This window comes from Sinocyclocheilus grahami, unplaced genomic scaffold (genome assembly GCF_001515645.1).
Source record: "Sinocyclocheilus grahami isolate Dianchi unplaced genomic scaffold, SAMN03320097.WGS_v1.1 scaffold2401.1, whole genome shotgun sequence".
NCBI lineage: Eukaryota > Metazoa > Chordata > Actinopteri > Cypriniformes > Cyprinidae > Sinocyclocheilus > Sinocyclocheilus grahami.
In genome coordinates this window covers 1,541-6,738 of record NW_015507580.1, presented here as the reverse complement: position 1 = coordinate 6,738, position 5,198 = coordinate 1,541, and the positions used below count along the sequence as shown (strand labels likewise).

Below are 5,198 nucleotides of genomic sequence, written 5' to 3'. Positions count from 1 at the left end.
TTCTTCTCAAACCTTATAAACAGTAACTTAAACAAAACTCACACTCTTTTTGCTACTGTTGAGAGACTGACAAACCCCCCAAGTCAGATTGCCAGTGAAATGCTCTCAGACAGCAAATGCAATGAGTTTGCTTCCTTCTTTTCTGAAAAGATCAATAATATCAGGAAGTCGATTAGTACATCCCAAGTTATGCAGAGGTTAGACAGATTCGACAACAATATCAAAAAGAAGATACTATGTCTGCTATTGAAGAAATTGATAGTAAAATTTTGGAATAGTACAGCACCTTAAATCGTCAACCTGCTATCTTGACACACTTCCCACATATTTTTTCAAAATGGTGCTAAACTGTTTAGAAGCAGATCTCTTAGAAGTGGTGAATGCCTCACTTCTTTCTGGGACCTTTCCGAACTCCATGAAAACTGCAGTTGTTAAACCCCTTCTGAAAAAGAGCAATCTTGATAACACCATATTGAGCAACTATTGACCAATATCAAATCTTCCTTTTATAGGCAAGATTATTGAAAAGGTAGTCTTTAATCAGCTGAACAAATACTTAAACTCAAATGGATACCTGGACAATTTTCAATCTGGTTTCCGACCGCATCACAGCACAGAGACAGCACTCATTAAAGCACTGCAAGAATTATATGGTTTGATTTCAGTCCAGACTTTGAGGACCGTCTTCATCCCTTTATCACCAGCAGGGTGGTTCGGCTATGTGCCCAAGTTTCCCACTACTCCCTTCAGAGATCAGGTGGTGAGCCTGCAAGCCTTGCCTCCGGAGGAGGCAGACCCAGCACTAGCTTTGCTCTGTCCTGTCCGAGCCTTAAGGTGCTACGTAGACTGGACACAAAGCTTCAGGACCTCAGACCAGCTCTTTGTCTGTCACGGAGGCCGGCAGAAGGGGAATGCCGTCTCTAAGCAGAGGATGGCCCACTGGATAGTGGATGCCATCACCCTGGCTTACCAGGCACAGGGTGTGCCCTGCCCGTTCAGGTTGCGAGCTCACTCAACTAGAAGTGTTGCATCCCCCTGGGCGCAGGCTTGTGGCGCAGGTGAAGTAGGGGCGCAGGTGGCTTCCACGGGAAACTGGAAGGGGCAGTACCTGTGGCCCTTTGTTAGGGATCCCAATTCGTCCCGTCCCGTCGCCACAGCTCCTGTACCACCGCTGAGGGGCCGGGTCACCGGCTTTTGCATTGGCTCATTTAGTTTACACTCGAAGTAGATTGGTCTCTCTAAGCGAGATCCCAATTTGTCGGTCATCCGACGTGACGTCTCCGTTCCCTCCTTCAGGGAACGAGGGTTACCATACGTAACCGAGACAATCTTACACATCAAGTGCACGCTTCCATTTACCATATATAATATGCAGAAGATAAAAAAAATAATATATATATATACACAAATATTTAATGAGTACTTTTCAAGTTTAAATAAAATGGTAAGGGGTAAAAAGTTGTTTTTTTTTCTTCAGAAATGTAATCAAGTACAAGTAGTCAGTTTAAACTGTACTTGAATAAAGTACAAATCCCCCAAAATAATATTTAAGTACAGTAATCAAGTAAACTTACTCAAGTATTTTACATCCCTGAAGATGATGCCTATGTACATTTGATTGAATTGCTTAGAGCAAATAATTTTATATTGAAAGGGACTAAAACAAGGTTGTAAATAAGAACATTATTTTTACTTTCAGCAACACCTTGTAAGACATAAACAGTGTTATCATAGGAAATCCCCTTAAAAGCTGAAAAGATGTTATGACAAAGATATGACTTTCCTAAACGGACATTCAAATGAATGATTTATTGAATCAATGGCGCAAATAAGTAGTTCTGCATACAAAAGGGTTATTTAAGACACTGTTTTTTTTTGTTTTTTTTTTACTTACTTGTGCCATCAAACTGTTGTATAAATACAATTTCATACTCGTTGCCATGTGATATCGCTCTATATCAATATGGCTTTGATGCGACCGTAGGCATGAGGCCGCTTATTGAGAGATTATGCAGATATTGAACAATATCACATGGCTACGAGATATTGCTCATATACTGTATCTTTCCCCATTGCAACAAAAAGTTGCTACTTACAAATAACCATGAAATTGATTATATTTGCCACTAACTGTGCAAATTACAGCACTATATAAGGATCATATTCAATATCCATATTCAAACAATATTATATATTATATAAGGAAGAATAGCAGATACATATACATAAGGCATGCAATTACATATGTTGACAGGCAGGAAGAACAGCCTATCGTAGTCCTCTGACCGAGGAATATGATTGGACAAACACTTTATTGTCCTACGCCTTCCACAGATAATATAAATACATATAAATACATTTAGACTACTTAACCTAGTGATTACTATTGGGATGTGAAGAAACTTTCAACCAGCATAACACAAAAATTGTTTTGAACCAATTCACCTACCCTGCCTTATTAGCTTGTTTAGACAAGCCTTCCATAAAAAAGCCCTGAAAATAATTTAAAGAACACATATTACACAGAAGCTTCACATTTAATGGTATACTGTATGATTATTTGTTTGCATTTAATATATACTTTCAATAAAACATTTGCAATGAGTTTTTGTTATATTTACAAAATTTTGACAAGCGGGCATAATCGATGTGTGGTGTTTGGAGTGCTTCAAAACACTGAATCAGTTTGCAAAAGCAATTGGTTCATTAGGTTGGTTACTTCCATGACTAAGCCTGCAAAGTAAAGTAGAGTCACCTTAAATCCGCCTTTTTCCTACACCCCATGAAGCTTTGTGTGAGTCATCTGAGTAGCTTCCATTAAACAGTCAGTAAAATGTGTGCTCTATGAACGTATATTTACAGTGGGTACGGAAAGTATTCAGACCCCCTTAAATTTTTCACTCTTTGTTATATTGCAGCCATTTGCTAAAATCATTTAAGTTCATTTTTTTTCCTCATTAATGTACACACAGCACCCCATATTGACAGAAAAACACAGCATTGTTGACATTTTTGCAGATTTATAAAAAAAAAAAAACTGAAATATCACATGGTCCTAAGTATTCAGACCCTTTGCTCGGTATTTAGTAGAAGCACACTTTTGATCTAATACAGCCATGAGTCTTTTTGGGAAAGATGCAACAAGTTTTTCACACCTGGATTTGGGGATCCTCTGCCATTCCTCCTTGCAGATCCTCTCCAGTTCTGTCAGGTTGGATGGTAAACGTTGGTGGACAGCCATTTTTAGGTCTCTCCAGAGATGCTCAATTGGGTTTAAGTCAGGGCTGTGGCTGGGCCATTCAAGAACAGTCACAGAGTTGTTGTGAAGCCACTCCTTCGTTATTTTAGTTGTGTGCTTAGGGTCATTGTCTTGTTGGAAGGTAAACCTTTGGCCCAGTCTGAGGTCCTGAGCACTCTGGAGAAGGTTTTCGTCCAGGATATCCCTGTGCTTGGCCGCATTCATCTTTCCCTCGATTGTAACCAGTTGTCCTGTCCCTGCAGCTGAAAAACACCCCCACAGCATGATGCTGCCACCACCATGCTTCACTGTTGGGACTGTATTGGACAGGTGATGAGCAGTGCCTGGTTTTCTCCACACATACCGCTTAGAATTAAGGCCAAAAAGTTCTCATCAGACCAGAGAATCTTATTTCTCACCATCTTGGAGTCCTTCAGGTGTTTTTTAGCATACTCCATGCGGGCTTTCATGTGTCTTGCACTGAGGAGAGGCTTCCGTCTGGCCACTCTGCCATAAAGCCCCGACTGGTGGAGGGCTGCAGTGATGGTTGACTTTCTACAACTTTCTCTCATCTCCCGACTGCATCTCTGGAGCTCAGCCACAGTGATCTTTGGGTTCTTCTTTACCTCTCTCACCAAGGCTCTTCTCCCCCGATAGCTCAGTTTGGCCGGATGGCCAGCTCTAGGAAGGGTTCTGGTCGTCCCAAACGTCTTCCATTTAAGGATTATGGAGGCCATTGTGCTCTTAGGAACCTTAAGTGCAGCAGAAGTTTTTTTGTAACCTTGGCCAGATCTGTGCCTTAACACAATTCTGTCTCTGAGCTCTTCAGGCAGTTCCTTTGACCTCATGATTCTCATTTGCTCTGACATGCACTGTGAGCTGTAAGGTCTTATATAGACAGGTGTGTGGCTTTCCTAATCAAGTCCAATCAGTATAATCAAACACAGCTGGACTCAAATGAAGGTGTAGAACCATCTCAAGGATGATCAGAAGAAATGGACTGCACCTGAGTTAAATATATGCGTGTCACAGCAAAGGGTCTGAATACTTAGGACCATGTGATATTTCAGTTTTTCTTTTTTAATAAATCTGCAAAAATGTCAACAATTGTGTTTTGTTCTGTCAATATGGGGTGCTGTGTGTACATTAATGAGGAAAAAAACTTAACTTGAATGATTTTAGCAAATGGCTGCAATATTGTTAAGAGTGAAAATTTTAAGGGGGTCTGAATACTTTCCGTACCCACTGTACCTACTTTACCTCCAGTAACCACTCCTAATATGGATTAGAAGGTATAAGGGGAGAAAATGACATTGTAACACATCCATGTCAAACTGACGGATAAGGATTGTCTGTCATAAGGATCCCATCATTTAAAATGCAGAAAGCACGTTGGGAAAAATGTGGATAGACTACGGTTTAAGGCACTTACAAACCTTCATTTTACAGTCAAGACATTGTTATATTCACAAACCTTGGTAATTCCAGCAACTTTTTTTAAATCTTTGATTAACTCATTTAAACACCCTAATATCCTAATGTTTAAAATGCAGACCTGCTTGGTGAATTATTATATTATTATATTAAGGGGCCGTTGAATGCTTGAATCTGATTGGTTGATGAACGTTCTAAGGTGTGCAATTATTTTCAGGGAAACGCACGGCTAATGTAGTTCCAGGTAGGTCTCGACCGCAATTCATGTCCAAATCACTTTGCCAACTGATTTCAGTTATTTCAATGGTCCTTACAGCCTAAAACAGCAAAATAACCAAAACCCACAGCAAAACTGGTCAAGCAAATACATATAGTAAATAATATGATAAAAAATGACAAATGATTTCTCTGTTTTTAAACTAAATTATGTTTTATTATGTACGGAAAGCACATACTGTACTCTCTTTCTCCTGCTCTCCCACACAAACGCACACATATACACTGACACACACACGGAAACATACAC

The 5,198-nt window shown here is 39.9% G+C and overlaps 1 protein-coding gene across 1 annotated transcript in view; it reads right to left on the bottom strand.

Annotated features, from left to right (window-relative positions):
- The window catches only part of LOC107574943 (complement C3-like), a 59,550-nt gene that overhangs the window by 53,124 nt on the left and 1,228 nt on the right, over window positions 1-5,198 (bottom strand). The gene's annotated exons all lie outside the window — the stretch shown is intronic.